Below are 16,597 nucleotides of genomic sequence, written 5' to 3'. Positions count from 1 at the left end.
CTTTTGGCCCAGGCAGGGTGGGAAAATGAAGGCCCAGGCCCAGGTTGCCTCGACCCGCGGCCGCGAGCGCTCGGGCGGGGAGCGCAAGGGCGCGCAGGCCGGCCCGTGATGGGCCGCTGCCACAGGCTGCCGCGCGCGGGGGCCTGTTGCGTTGGGCCGTCGCGAGGGGAATGGGCCGGCTGGGCTGGTTCCAATAGAAAGAGCTGTGCATCATTTTTTCAATTTCCAGAAGTCCTTTTCAATAGAATTCCAATGAATATGATACATTTCAAATTCAAATTTGATTGAACTTTGATGCACTGCTTATGAAAGACAAATTAGACATAATTTTGATAGAATTTAAGTTTTCTACTGCAAAGATTAAATAGTTTTATATTCTATGATTAATTGTCTTGTTATTTAAATTTGAACCAACAGGATAATTTAAATTTTCGAGGCAAATGAATATCTTTTTGAATTGTAATATTGTTATTATTTAACCAACGTTAACAATGACAATATTGCAATGACAATGGTATTATCTATCATAGATATTTTTCATGTATTATTTCTATTTATGCCCAACGGTATTTTAGATTTAATACAAAAAGAAATTATGCCTTAATCTTTTTGATAGATAATTATCATGTATTATCTCTAATTCTGCCCAACGGTGTTTTAGACTTAATACACAAGGTTATTGCATGTTTTAAATTCCGACCAACGTCGTATTTTTACATATGCAACAATTTATTTGAATTTATTTTAATGTTTTCACCACTCGTGAATATTTTTTCAGGAGGATTATCAATGATGATTTCCATCAATGATATTCCTATATTAAAGGAAGACAATTACCATGAATGGTATAGAAAGCTGGACCTGTATTTCATCATGGGTGAACTGGATTGGATTCTAGCAACACCGACTCCCACAGAGCCTGTGACTCCTGTGAGGCAGGACACAGACACAGATGCTTCTCGGAAGCAAACAAAGCTTTCTTACAAGAATGCAAAAGCAAAGTATGAGCGGCTTTATGCTAAATGGTTCCCTGCCAACAAGAAGTGTTTGGCAGTGGTAAAAAACACGATTGAGCCTGCTATTATAGGCTCAATCCCAGATTGTGCTACTGTAATAGAGTATCTTGAGAAATTAAAGAACCAGTACACTGGTTCTTCAAAGACATATGCAACCCAGTTAATTAAACAACTGGTTTCAGAAAGATACAATGGCGGTGGCATCAGAGAACACATTCATCGCATGGTCAACCAGAACAACAAGCTTAAGTCATTGGACCTTACCTTCAAGGAGGATCACATTGTCCATTTGATTTTTGCTTCGTTGCCAAAAGAATTTGACACTTTTGTTGTCAATTACAACACCCAACCATATACTTGGGATATAGAAAAGACCATTGCGATGTGCGTTCAGGAGGAGGAAAGGATAAGATCCACCACTGGCGGATCTTTAAACTATATGAACAAAAAGAAGAATGCCAATTTCAAAGGCAATCTTTCATCCTCCTCTAAAGGCAAAAGCTCTCATTAACACAGACCTCATGAAGGACAGGTTCTAGTTGAGAAGGACCAGTGTCTCTACTGCAAAGAAAAGGGACACTACAAGAAGAACTTTCACAAATACTTAAAGATGATCATGGAAAAGAGAGGTGAGAATATTATTTCATTCGTAAATGAATCCTTGTATATAGAATATTCGAAAACCACTTGGTGGATTGATTCAGGAGCAACTGTTCATGTTGCAAATTCATTGCAGGGATTCCATTTGACAAGAACCACTCAAAGAAGTGAAAGGCAAGTTAAAGTGGCCAATGGAGCCTAGGCAGACGTTGAAGCAGTGGGAGATATTCATTTGGAACTCGACACTTGCTTTATTATAATTCTTAGAGATGTTTTATATGTACCTTCTTTACACAGAAACTTAATTAGTGTGTCTTGCCTGGACAAAGATGGTTATACCTGTCTATTTGGAGATGGCAGGTGTTTGATAGAATGTAATGATACAGTTATTTCCATTGCATTCAGAAGAAACGATCTTTATTTGATATCGCTGCGTGAAAATGTGAATTCCGTATGCGATAACAACGCGAATATATTCTCGTCTACACTCGTGAATAGAAAACGAAAAAGAACTCAAAATGTGTCGTCGAAATTATGGCACTGTCGTTTAGGCCATATTTCGAGGGGGAGAATAGAGAGATTAGTTAAAAATGAAATTTTTCCTCCATTAGAGTTCTCTGACTTAGAACAATGCATTGAATGCATAAAAGGAAAATTCGTAAAGAAAATAAAGAAAAATGCTAAGAGGAGCACAGGTGTATTAGAGATAATTCACACAGATATCTGTGGTCCGTTCAATGTAAAGAGTGTGGATGGCTATGACTCGTTCATAATGTTCACAGATGATTATTCCCGTTATGGATACATTTATCCAATTAAAGAAAGATCTGAGGCTTTGGATAAATTTAAAATATTCAAGGCCGAAGTAGAAAATCAACACGATTTAAAGATTAAAATCGTAAGATCCGATCGTGGAGGGGAATACTACGGTCGACATACCCCATATGGCCAAGTTTCAGGACCTTTTGTGAAGTTCCTAATGGAGCAAGGCATAGTCGCCCAGTACTCGATGCCGGGCAAACCTCAGCAGAACGGAGTGGCTGAAAGACGTAATCGTACCCTGATGGATATGGTGCGAAGCATGATCAGCTACTCTACGTTGCCAGTGAGTTTATGGATGGAGGCTTTGAAAACCGCCATTCATATTCTCAACAGAGTCCCCAGTAAATCGGTGCCGAAAACACCGTATGAGATGTGGACAGGTAGAGTACCCTCAGTGAATCATCTGTGGGTATGGGGGAGTCCTGCTGAGGCAAGAGTATTTAACCCGACCATTGCAAAACTAGATTCCAAAACAGTATCTTGCCATTTCATTGGCTATCAAAAGGTTTTCGTTTCTACTGCCCAGACAGATCCATAAAATTTGTAGAAACGAGACACGCAGTCTTCCTTGAAGATCAAATGATCCGGCGGAGCGGCACAGCTAGGAAGATTGATCTTGAGGAGAAGCGGGTGTATACACCCAATCCCGTGATTCAGGAATCTTTTTTCTCGCTGCCCGCTGTATCTGCACCGCCAGTGCAAGTCACTGCGATGCCAACACCTATAGTGGCTTCCCCTGTGGTAACGATGAATGAAGAAGTGGAACCTATTCATCAGGCTCCTGACGAGCCCATTGCCACACAAGAAGGGGAGCAACATCAGCCCCAAATAGATGAGGCACCGCAGGCTCAGTCCCGTGGGAGACCTGTTATCACCATAATCTGGACGGGCTAAAAGTGGGCCATGGAGCAAGATGGGCTTCGAAGATAACTATAATAGGCTTGCGAATTGGACCTTGTACGGACGGTTGGGGCCAGAAAGGCCGTGTAAATATAGATATAGGCAGTTAAGAATCGTATCGTGTTTGGTTAGGGTTGGTTAAGAAAGACAAGTCTACGAACTATAAATATGTACCATGAATAAACAGGAGACAGGATCATTCATCAACAACTCTCGGCGTATCACCTCCCCTGTTCTAGGGTTTTCTTGGGTATGTGCCATGCGGCCCCGATCACGTTCTGCGTGATCGGGGCAGCATCACCCTTACCCGTTCATTTTATGTGTTACTCATTCTGAAGCCTTGTAGATGGCGAGTAGCGCTGGTTATCTTAACATGCATAGAGTAACATTATTTTCTTCGTATTCCGATTATGCTTTGTCTGTTGCTCATGAGTGTTTGGTGGTCATCGCGTCCGATCCTGGACACGATGGTCACGTCTTGCTTTATCCTTATCAGTAGATCCAATCTGTTATGACTAGTTTCTATTTATTAGAGATTTAGCTCAATATGTGCATGATTAGGCCTTGCAAACGAGTTGAAGGTTCCGGCAGTATGATTAGTATCGAATCGCGGCTCGAAAAGAGATTGCTTCAGGAATTGGCTTTTCGGCTGGTTTTTGGATCTCTGTTTAGGTTGATTGTTCCGATACTTTTGGTTATTTGTTAGGCTCAATCACGCGTAGGATGTTCCGATCATGTAGTGAGGGCTTAGTTATCGTGGGTTGGATTAGATTGGTATTTATGAAGCAAGATTTATTTTGTTGTCAAATATATATATATATATATATATATATTGCCTGTTCCAAAGATCCGATCTGGTATTGAAGCAATCGGCTCTTCATAGCCGATACCGGGGAGGAATGATGAGCCGATCACGGCTCGAACTAATCTTTACACGTGTCTGTGCATATAGGAATTTAATACATCACACCTCCCTGATCAGGTATAGGATCAGGTGGCACGCCTAGCGACTCCATGCCAGGGTGTGCGCCGGATTATTGGGCCGTTGACCGAGGGACCGGGGCCCACCAGTAGTCCCGGAAGCCTCCCGGCTCCTCGTGTTGCCTGTCACTGCTCGCCGGCGGGTTTTGACCGACAACACTTTCTGGCACGCCCGGTGGGACCATCTTCGTCATCATCATCGCCATCATCTTCATCGACTTCGTCATCTTCTTCAATTTTGTCAATCGTGGTTAACGAGATGGCAAGGGACGATCCGATCACCTATAAGGAGCTCTCTGCTGAACATAAGCAGAGATATGAAGAAATCAAGACTCAATTTGAAGCCGATCTCATCAGCTCTTTTGAAAGGACTCGCAACCACGGTGTCAGGTGGAAAGGGTTTTCACCCGAAGGTGCTCTTGACGGAGTAGATTTGTCTGTCCCATCTGAAGACCGTACTAGAGCTCTGCGACAGGAAGTAAATTATGCGGTGGCCCACACATTGCACCGACATTCTGAGAGTTTGGTCAACGCTTTCGAGCGTGTAGCTTTGCATGTGGTCCAAGAAATTATGAAGCATCAGCACTCTCCAACTGGGCGTATCTTGGGGAGTCATAAAGGAGAATTATCGTTCCAAACCAGACCACCATTGCCTTATGCGCTCGCGGCTGCGGAGTCACATGGTTCTCCGGCTTATGTGGTTTATAAAGTGGGTGGTGATCCTATGGATCACCAATTCTTCAGCGAGCCACCCAGAGAAATCCCACATGGCTATATGTGTGCTTATATACCGGACAGCAATAATCCGGTACAGAGAGCAGTTGGAGGGGTTTCCGGAGTAGACGCAGACAAGCAAGCATGGTTAGCAACTTATGCTACCGGGCTGAGCCACGACAGTACGCACTCAGCCCTTGGATTACAAGCAGCAAAGCAAATCAGCGCCATTCTGAGGGATCAATTTGGCATATTACCAAAGAGGAGGGCGATAGGCTATGCCAAGCCGTATCCGGGCGATTACGATCTAATCCCACTGCCGCCCAAGTATCGGCTTCCTGAGTTTACCAAATTCAGTGGGGCAGAAGGTTCCAGTTCTATTGAACACGTGAGCCGATACCTGGCACAGTTAGGGATGATCTCTATATCGGATCCGTTGCAAGTAAGGTTTTTCTTGCAGTCACTCACAGGACCAGACTTTGGATAGTATACGTCATTAGGTCCTGACTCTATCCGTACATGGAAGCAGCTGGAAGAACAATTCCACATTCAGTATCATTCAGAAGCTGCAGAAGCCGAGATTGCCGATCTGGCACAGGTACGACAGAAGCATGGAGAGACCATGGCGGAATTCGTCCGACGTTTCAGGGAGGTGAAGAATAGATGCTACTAAACACGGATTTCAGAGAAAGAAGCAGTCGAATTGGCATCATTGGGATTATTGAAGCCGATCAAAGATCTGGCTTTTCAATTGGAGTTCACCTCTTTGGCGCATCTGGTCCAGAAGCTGACGACGCATGAGCAGCGTCATCCTGAGCTGTACCAAGAAAAATTCAAGCGTCAAGTGGCGGTGGTTGATACAGAGGAGGCTGAAGACTCCGGGGAAGAGCTAGAAGTATCAGTCATAGAATGGACTCGTGGCGCAAATCCTGTGCCCTGCAAGTGGGTGAAGCAAACTGGGCCCGCGAAGGGGTTTGATTTTGATGTAGGTAAAGTCGAACAAATTTTCGACCTGTTGCTAAAAGAAAAATAGTTGAAGTTTCCAGAAGGATACAAGCCTCCTATGGCGCAGGAGTTGAAGGGAAGAGCATATTGTAAGTGGCATGACTCCTTTACCCACAGCACGAGCGATTGCAAGGAGCTCCGTTGGCAAATCCAGTCGGCTATTGAATAAGGCCGATTGATATTAGGCTAGACCGCCATGAAGGTCGGCACTCAGCCTTTTCCTAGCGTAAATGTGGTGGAAAGTTATGACCAGTCTGCAAAGCGACAGCTGGATTTCATGCTTGGTATTAACATGGCGGGGGTAACATCACGCCACCAAGTCAAGAACAAAGAGGCTAATCCCAGCGATCGGCCCCAAAAAGAAGGGAAAGGATATGTCACAGAAGAGCAAGTAAGGTATGTGAGGAATCAACGGCCAACTTCTTCTGATCTTCTCAGGAAGTATGAATACCAATACCAGCAGCGTCTTCAGCGGGAATCTGAGGAGGAAGAATATGAGCGTCGCACTGGAAAGCACCTGAAGAAGCATGAAGACGTTCGTGATCATTGGTACTGCCCTTTCTTTAGGTATTGTTGGGATTCTGGTATGGCTCGGCTGCCTACTACTAGGGATTGCCCAGAGTGCAGACCTGTGAAGCTAGATGCAGAAGGGATCTCGGTTTTCCGACGGTTACGACCTGTTCCAACCCGACAAGAATGGGTTCGGTCACCACGAAGGGAAGAGAACTTTGATGAAGAGGAGGATAGGTATCACCGTCCACGTTGGTGCCCTGATGGACTCAATCATTCTCAGAAGCGCAGGGTTCAGCGGCTGCGAAGCTTGGAGGAAGCCGAGGCTAAGTACATCGAGTCATTAAGAAAAGCGCGACCAAATCTGGCAGAACAAGTCCATTATGTGCAGAAAAAAGAGTCACGCCCTTCCAGAAAGGAGTGGCGGCCCAAGTCAGCAAAAGCCGATTAGAAGGTATCGGCTGATACACATATGGTCTTTGTACTCCCTGCAGAATTCCATGCTCAGACCTGTGAAGAACCATCGGTGGCCCAGCTTGATTTGGACCACGGCTGGTAGTATTCGAAAAGCCACAAGCCAAGAATTAACAAAGCACCTGAAGGCTTTATTTCTTAAAGGGTATATAAACGGTCAGCCCGTTAACAAGATGCTGGTGGATACGGGAGCGGCAGTTAATATCATGCCATACTCGGTTCTGCGCCGTTTGGGGCGGTCCACCGGAGACCTGATCAAGACTAATGTCACACTAAGTGACTTTAATGGGCAGACTTCAGAAGCTCAGGGCGTCCTCAGTGTAGATCTCACCATTGGAAACAAGACTATCCCAACCTCCTTTTTCGTCGTCAATAGCAAAAGCACCTACAATGTCCTACTTGGCAGGGATTGGATTCACACTAACTGTTGCATTCCTTCCACGATGCATCAATGTTTAATCCAGTGGGATGGAGATGAGGTGGAAGTGGTCCAAGCAGATGATTCAATTGAAATTTCGCATGCTGCCATGAGCACTGGGATGCGGAAGACCAAGAGCCGATTTCAGGGCTGAGTCTAGAAGGGTGTGATCGCATCGAGGCTACAAAAAATGGAGTGAGGCTAATCTTATCCACTGGCCTTATAGAGTAGAAGAGTCGCGTGAAACAAGTCATCGCAGCGTACCTATGGAGGCCGATTCCTGCAATCGGCTCCAAACAATTAAGTATAAATTTTTGATGTCAAGTGTTTTACATAGTCATTATGGGATGGCCTGCGCTGGCAGCCGACCTCATTCTTTTTGTAAAAACTTGAAAGATGATGGGATACATGGAGCGGCCAATCTCAACGATCGGCCGAAATTCTTTTTACTATCTTCTTTTTTCCATCGACAGCGTTGATCTAACGGAGGACGGGAAGTTAGGATATGGTTGCACATCGGCTGACGAACTTGAAGAAATAGATATTGGTCCTGGGGATAAGCCACGACCAACGTTCGTAAGTAAGAAATTGCATCCATCCCTGCGAGAGCCGATGATAACTTTATTAAAAGAGTATGCCGATTGCTTCGCCTGGGATTATACAGATATGCCCGGGCTAGATAGGAGTATAGTTGAGCATCAGCTCCCTCTTAAAAGTGGATTTCGACCGTTCTAACAGCGAGCACGCCAAATGAAAGCCGATGTCCTTATTGAAGTGAAAAAAGAAATGGAGAAGATGTTAGAAGCTGGATTGATCAGGACTTGCAGGTATGCCGAATGGATCTCCAGTGTTGTACCCGTGCAGAAGAAGGATGGCCGATGGCGGGTTTGCGTCGATTTTAGAGATCTCAATAGGGCCACTCCGAAGGATGAATACCCAATGCCTGTTGCAGAGACATTAACCAATGCGGCTGCCGGTCATAAAATTTTGAGTTTCATGGATGGTAATGCTGGTTACAATCAAATTTTCATGGCCCCTGAAGATATACACAAAACTGCATTCAGAGTGCGTGGAGCGGTGGGCCTATTCGAGTACGTGGTTATGACCTTCGGTCTGAAAAATGCTGGTGTTACATATCAGTGTGCCATGAACCACATCTTCCATGATCTGATCGGCAATTTGGTGGAAATTTACATCGATGATGTCGTGGTGAAGTCAGCATCGGTTGAAGGACATCTGAATGATTTACGACAGGTTCTGGAACGAACTAGAAAGTTCGGGCTCAGGATGAACCCAAAGAAGTGCGCTTTTGGCATGTCAGCTGGGCAGTTTTTGGGTTTTCTAGTTCATGAAAGAGGGATCGAGATTGGCTTAAAAAGTCAGGAAGCCGTGCGCACTGTGGTGCCACCCACTACCAAGAAGGAGCTCCAGCAAATTATTGGCAAGATTAACTTTGTCAGGAGGTTTATTTCTAATCTGTCTGGATGGATTGAACCTTTCATGGAGTTAGTGAATATCAAAACCAATGAAGAATTCCGCTGGGGGGCAGAACAGCAACGGGCTTTCGAAGAAATTAAGGAATATTTATCGAGACCGCCTGTGTTGGTTGCACCACAACAAGATAGGCCATTTTACATATATTTGTCAATCGGTGACACCTCTATTGATTCAGTGGTAGTACAATTATATGATAACAAGGAGAGGGTGGTATTTTACCTCAGCAGAAGGATGCTGGACGCAGAAACAAGGTATCCCGATATGGAGAAGCTCTGCCTTTGCTTATTTTTTACGTGCACCAAGCTTCGCCACATCCTGTTATTGGCTGAGGTAATCATCATTTGCAAATCGGATGTTATAAAGCATATGCTATCGGCTCCTGTGTTGAAAGGCCGATTGGGAAAATGGATGTTTGCATTATCAGAGTTCGATATCCGATATCAACCCGCAAAAGCAGTCAAAGGGCAGGCGTTAGCGGATCTCATTGCTGAGGGGGTTAATACCAACATAGCGGCGCTTTCCATACGAGCTTGGGCTATGTACTTTGACGGATCAGTTTGTGGAGACGGATGTGGCATCGGCATCTTGCTGGTATCGCCTCGGGGGGCAACGTATTCTTTCTCGATCAGATTACCTACTACTTGCACCAAAAATTTTGCAGAGTATGAAGCGGTGCATAAAGGTATGGAATTGCTTCTGGAGGCCGGAGCCGAAGCAGTAGAAGTCTTCGGGGATTCAAAATTAGTAATCTACCAACTCACAGAGGAATACAGGTGTGAAAGTGAGCTACTATTTCCGTTGTTGGTGCAATGCCAGGAACTAATAGCCTAGTTCAGATACATAAATTTTTATTGGATACCTAGGACTCAGAATATAGAGGCCAATGATTTGGCACAACTGGCTTCGGGGTACAAAACCGATGGATCTAATCACCAGGTACACCTACTGGACCAGGGGGATTGGAGAGCTGATATCTTCAATTACTTGAAGGATTCAGCTCTGGAGGCACCCAAGAGGATACGATATAAAGCCATGAGGTATGTCCTGATGGGGGGTGACATGTTTTATAGGACCTTGGAGGGGTTGTTGCTTAAATGCTTGGGGCCAGTTGAGTCCAATCGGCTCTTACACGAAGTCCATGAAGGAATGTGCGGGACTCATCAATCGGCTCACAAAATGAAATGGCTAATTAGGCAGTCAGGGTACTATTGGCCCACCATGCTTGAGGATAAAGGGTGTCAAGCATGTCAGAGGTTCGGGAAGATCCAGATGGTACCAGCATCCGTGACGAATCCCATTATTAAACCATGGCCGTTCAGAGGCTGGGGTATGGATATGATCGGCAAAATTAATCCTCCATCTAGCAAAGGTCATCAGTTCATTTTTGCTATCACAGATTATTTCACCAAATGGGTAGAAGCGGTTCCAATGAAATCGGTGGCATCTAGAGATGTTATTCAGTTCATCAAGGAACACGTCATTCATAGATTCAGGATCCCTCAGACCATTACAACAGATGGTGGTTCGGTTTTTATTTTAGAGGAATTCAAGAAGTTTGCCGCCGATATGGGTATCAAGCTGATCAGATCATCTCCATATTATGCTCAGGCAAATGGACAGGCCGAAGCGTCCAATCAGAGCCTTATCAAGTTGATTAAGAGGAAGATTGATGAATACCCTAGACGCTGGCACGAGGTCTTGTCAGAGGCATTGTGGGCATACCGTATATCTTGTCATGGGGCGACGAAAACTTCCCCTTATCACTTGGTCTACGGGTAGGAAGTTGTGTTACCATGGGAAATTACGGCCGGGTCAAGGCGCGTAGAGTTCCAGAATGATTTAACAGCTGAAGAATATGCTACTTTGATGAGTGACAATGTTGAGGACCTCACGGAACTCAGGCTTTGGTCACTAGAGAAGATCAAGGAGAATAAGGCTAAAGTAGCCCGTGCATATAATAAGAAGGTCAAACCGAAGGAATTTTAAGTAGGAGACCTGGTCTGGGAAGCAGTATTACCGTTAGGAACTAAGGACGCGGCATATGGCAAGTGGTCCCCAAATTGGCATGGGCCGTACAGGGTTGACCAAGTCCTACCTGGGAATGCATACATGCTTGAAGAATTGGATGGCGTCAAGTTTCCAGTGGCAGTCAATGGTCAACATCTTAAGAGATACTTCCCAAGCATATGGGCCGACGAGCAGTAAAGCCGATGTCACCCATCAGGCTATAAGCTGATATGACCGGCGAGTCATCCATCAAGTAATAAGCCGATATGACCAGTAAGCTTAAACAAGGCGACGCTGGAGTTGTGCGCAAGAATACGAACCAACGGAACTCGGTGACCCAAGTCTGCAAAGCCGATGACGTTTTGGCAAGACAAGAATGAAAAAGGAGGCCGATGCTTGTGATCGGCCCAGGCACCTCATGAGTCATTAGAATAGCCGATGTAAAACCATCGACTTTAGAGTTTTTAGAGCAATTAAACACGATGGGTTACTAAACAGCCGATGTATGACCATCGATTTTAGGGTCACGACATGTAAATACAAAGTTTATCTTGAATAGGTTTTCTGGAGGAAATCATCGATGGCAGCGATGGCGTCGAGACGGACACGGTCAACTTCAGCAATCACCGCTTCATCTTCTTCATCCGCCCCCGGCATTACTTGTTTGCTCAGGCCACCAGCTCGGCCAAGTCCACCTTCAGTTCGGCAGTCAAGGCCGCTGCCTCCTGCTTGGAGCCCGCGATAAGATCCTTTTCTTCTTGAATGCGCTGCTTGGTGGCCCGGACTTTGGCCTCGAGATCTTCTAGTTCTTTTTCCAGGAGATGAAGCCGCCGCGCGGAGGCAGACGTGTCAGCCTTGGCGTCGAGTGCAGCTTTCTTCTTGTTAATTGACTGGCACCTCTCGGTAATGATAGTCCTCAGGAGCGATTGAGAGCGCCGGGTCTCAATCCTATGGCGAGCCTCTGCCACCTTTGCCCGAAAGGAAGGGAGGTGCCCGGCCGGCAAAAGCTTGACCTGAAGACTCACGGGGAGCTGGGAGTTGATCTCATCAAGGATTTGTTTCACCGCGCTGGAATCCTGGATCAAGGCATCAATCGGACCCAACAGAAGGCTCTTCATGTGGAGAAGTCGACTGGCAGTACAAGTCGAGTCCGATTGAGGGTCATCGGCTTCTAGTATGGCTGACCCAATTGATGTAGGATCGAACGCAAGGAGTTCTGACAGATTCAGATTCTGGAGGAAAGCGGGTGAGTAAGGCAGTGCAAAAGAAAGACTAAAGTAATTAGAGAATAAAGCATACCTGTCTTGAGAGAGAGGTGGCAATAGCCGATGAGGAAGTAGTCGGCTCCTGAGGGTGCGTCCCTTCTGAAGGTTGAATGTTGACAGTGGGAGAAAAGTCCGGAGGAGCCACTTCTTCAGAAGTGGGGGCAACAGCCGATGAGACAGCAGTCGGCTCTGGTAGGTGTGTCTCTCGTGCAGAGAGGTCGGCAGTGGCTAAGGTGGTGGATGGTCCTTCCAGAGGGGAGCTGACAATGGACGCGGTCACGACCGGCTCCTGCGAACCTGGTGAAGTAACCGAGACATCAACCAGTGCAGAGGGGCCCTCCAGGACTGTCACATCAGGATCACGAAGAGTGATCAAAGCTCTAATGGGCGCGTCCACATCCTCTAGCACCTCCGAAGCTAAGTCCTTCTGGCGTGGGGGTTCTTCCCCACTGGAGACATCCATGACGACAGGCTGCAGGGGGAAAGAGTATAATTAAAGAAGACGGCCATGAACAGAAGACCGATTATGAAAGAAGGAAGGTGATCCAAACCTGGTTAGCGACTGGAACTTCTGGATTAGGGGAAGATGGCGCAACTTCCTTCCGGATCTTCCTGACAAGGACTTTCCTCATCTTAGCACGAGCTCGGGGGGCAATAGCCTCAGAAGATCGCTTACGCTTGGGGGTCAGCTTTGCAGTACTGGGCTGGATTTGCATGATGCTCTTCGAAGGAGGAGGTGCGTTTTTGCTGAAAAGAACCACAGGGGCAATTGGCAAGAAACAGAAGGGCGATCCATCATCATTCATCGGCTCTGGGCCATCTTCCTGCTGCAGAAATGGAAAATGAAATCAGAAAGGGTTCAGTAAAGTCAAAAGAGAAACATTAGTTAAGCAGCAATACCTCTCCGTCAGGGATTTCATATTCGGAGTGGATCTGCTGCAGTATCGGCCCCAGAGCTCTTCGGAAAACATGAGTTTTCCACATCGACCACCACCCCTCAAAATCAATAGTAGAAGAAGTAAAGATAAGATCGGCGGGGACAGATATGGGAAGGTCTGAAAACAGACTGTAACACCTCTGGGTGGTCACAACATCAGGGAGATCCACCCTATTTGATGTCAGGAAGTGAAGAAGAAAATGAGGAGGCACCTGCCCAAGACCAAGCTACCGGGCTGCTACAACCGGCTAGTAGAATTCATATCCTGGCTTGATGATCCGATTGGAAGTACTCATGCCAACTGGAAGAAGACAGGACCGAACCATAATGGAGTATAGGCGCCTGGTATCGGCGTCGTAGGCAAAATCGGCTAGCCAAAACGTGGCCGGGTTCTCAAAGAGTTCAGAATCGACATATTGGAGAAAGTTTGGGCTGTCTAGGCCTCGGTAAAAAATCCTAAACCAACGCGAGGCATCTGGAGGATTTAGTTTCCCGCTAGGAAGACTATATAAGGCCTGCCCGAAGCTAGTACATCTAATCTGCCTCCCACTCAGGTCTGGAAAAGAGTTGCCGACTAGAGAAGGGAAATTGGGGATGAAGCTTTGGAAGTAGAGGTGAGCCCATAACTGGATGAACCACCAGGGACCGCCAGTTCTGAGTTTTTTCTGTGAAAGAAGGCTCGAGGTCATCAGATGAAGGTATCCGTAAATTTCCCCAAGGAATAATTTACCAAGGCCAATAGTGTTACCTTTGGCCAGCTCATAAGCTAGAGGGAGGTAATTTTTGGATGGAGCAAGTGAAGGGCCACAGAAGAGAAAGTGTTCTAGCCATAAATTCAGGAAGGCTGTATGTTCTTTTTCTGCCACAGGACCCTTTGTTTTCTGATGCTGGTTTAGGTATGTGCTCCAGTTAGTGCACTCTGCTTTGGAAGATAGTTTGACGGGGACTACAGAAATTCTATAAGCAAAGGGACAAGTCGATGAGATATCTAAGCCAGTAATCATCATAACATCCATGAGAGTTGGGGTCATCGGACCATGCCCGAAAAGTAAGCAGTTGAAGGCATCGGACCAGAAGTAGCCGATGGTCTTCAGAAGGTTTTCAACCTTTTCAAGAGGAGAAAGGGATAAAGATAGAGCATCGGCTATCCCGATAGATTCCCATAAAGGTTAATAGGAGTCTGCCATTTTGTTATACCAAATTATCCAACCCTCAGGAGGATTTGGCCAAGCGCGAAGGCTATCTGACCAAGACTCTAGATCTATATCCTGGCTCACGAAGGGGATTCGATTAGCTTTGGATGAAATTAGATCTATGGGCTTCTCGTAAGAATGAGGCCAGAGGCAGAAAGAATTGGGGGAAGAGGGGTGCGGTAAGAAGATATTGGAAGCCTGAAAAAACCCCAAGGAAACAAAATAGTCGAAGAAGGAGTCATTTAACAACGCAGTAAATTTTGCGGCTACTGCATTAAATTAACAGGGGTCGAAGTTTTACCTTCAGACCGAAGACGGTGGCGGCGGTATTCGAAGATTCCGCCATCGGAAGTCTCGAATCGAGAATTTGGAGAATAGATCTAGGGTTGGCGGTGCAGGATCGAATGTGTGTTTCAAGATTCGGAGGAGGATTCCGCGGCTAGGGTTTATGAGCAAAGAGGTTTTGGGAGTTAACCGAGATTTCTAGAATCTCCAGAGATCTATCTTGGGTTTAAGGTCTGAAGGAGAGTAAAACTGTGGCAGAACCAACCTGAATTATACCGGCTCAAGTACGCGAGTCCACTCCAGAGGGCTCCGACGTGCTTCAAACGGTATAATCCCTTGGCCTGTCGGGTAACGTCCCGATAAACCACCGATACACAGGATCAAATAAGGTTACCTCACACGAAGGTGAGTCCAGAGATACAATCACCATCACATTTTACATCACAGAGAAAATTACATTACAAGGGTTTCCAAAAGAGGTACGAAGTTTCAAATTCAGAGAAAAGATTACAAACTATTAAAACTATGTTTTTTTTAGCAGCGGAAAACATACACGATGATTACAACACGTCGTTAAGACGGATGTCATGCTAAGCCCGAGTATGACATCACTCGATATCACCAGTGCTGGCCGGGGACGGATTCCATTCCACGGACCAACCTTCTGTAAGAGCACCGGGCCAAGGCAAGGGAAGAGTAGGGTCTTCAAGACATTACCTGCAGAACATATAACTAGCAGGGCTGAGTATACTAATACTCAGCAAGGCTTACCCGGAATTGGGTATACTTAGCACATAACTAGACTTATGAAGGCTTATAATAGTTCTGGGTTAAGTTTCAGCTGAAAAGCAACTAAGAGTAGATCCTTATTTTCAACTTTTAGCTTTCAAGTTCTATGTGATTAACCATTCTAGATAAGCACTTACAACTAAGCAAGCAAGGTAGAGCTCTTTATCTCAACCATCCGTATTATTCATCATATAGTTGCTCTTGTTACTCTGTGTGATAAAGGGATTAAGTAGTCTCAATCATCGTGAGAGGCGGACGATTCTGAATCGAATTTAACCTTGCAAGGTAAACCTAACTCACACGCTTGGAACATCCAACGATAGCTCCGAAGCAACCGTTTGCCTTTCATCCCGACTCGTGGACAGGTCCACCACAAGCGACTGCAGGAACATACGCACATCACCCGTGCAGGACATACGTTTGTAGCACGACTACAAAACCCGTATTCCTGGTTGCCCTTGCAACACGTATTTCCTCAGTCGAACATAAGTAACCAGAAGAAGCAAGACGAGTGGTGGGAGTTATGTTCACTCCTCGGGCTGATTGGTTACTAGGCTTACTGCTTACCATATTTCGCGGCATGTGGCTAGTACTTTCAAATGCTTAACCACCGCTAACACACTCCGCGGCCTTATCAAAATTCAACAACACAGACGGGGTATCACCTCAACCATGATACTTTATAAAACTCCCGTCCGGCATCCTTATAGTGATAACAGGAATGTAAACATTACAATTCCTATATCGCGCGAGTGACAGGAAATCACCCGACTTCTACCGGTCCTATTAGCATAGCATCTAGTCGATATGACCTCAGGTGCAATACATTGGTTCCTAGGATTCATGCATCTAGGGTTTCAAGCAATTCCTAAGAACTTAATGCATAGAATACGTAAATAGATATAGATTGCAGTGTAATAAAATAGTGGGTTATGTCCGGGGCTTGCCTTTACTGGTGGGGCTGGGGTTAGTCAAGTTAATAACATCCGAACTTTGGTTCGGGCCTTCAGAGAATTCCCTGACGAAGCTCTTAGGGTCTTCAGAACAACCTCCTTCTGGTTCCGGGATTAGTTGGTAACTTCTGTCAGCGGGAGAGATCGAGTCTACATGATATGCAGGACGGAGTTTAATGGATGCACACACTTTCATTTACTTCACGGTAAAGTTGCAATCCAAACGCTAAC

Source organism: Panicum hallii, chromosome 5 (assembly GCF_002211085.1).
Source record: "Panicum hallii strain FIL2 chromosome 5, PHallii_v3.1, whole genome shotgun sequence".
Taxonomy (NCBI): Eukaryota; Viridiplantae; Streptophyta; class Magnoliopsida; order Poales; family Poaceae; genus Panicum; species Panicum hallii.
The sequence above is the reverse complement of the archived record's forward strand: the minus strand, read 5'-3'. Positions refer to the sequence as shown.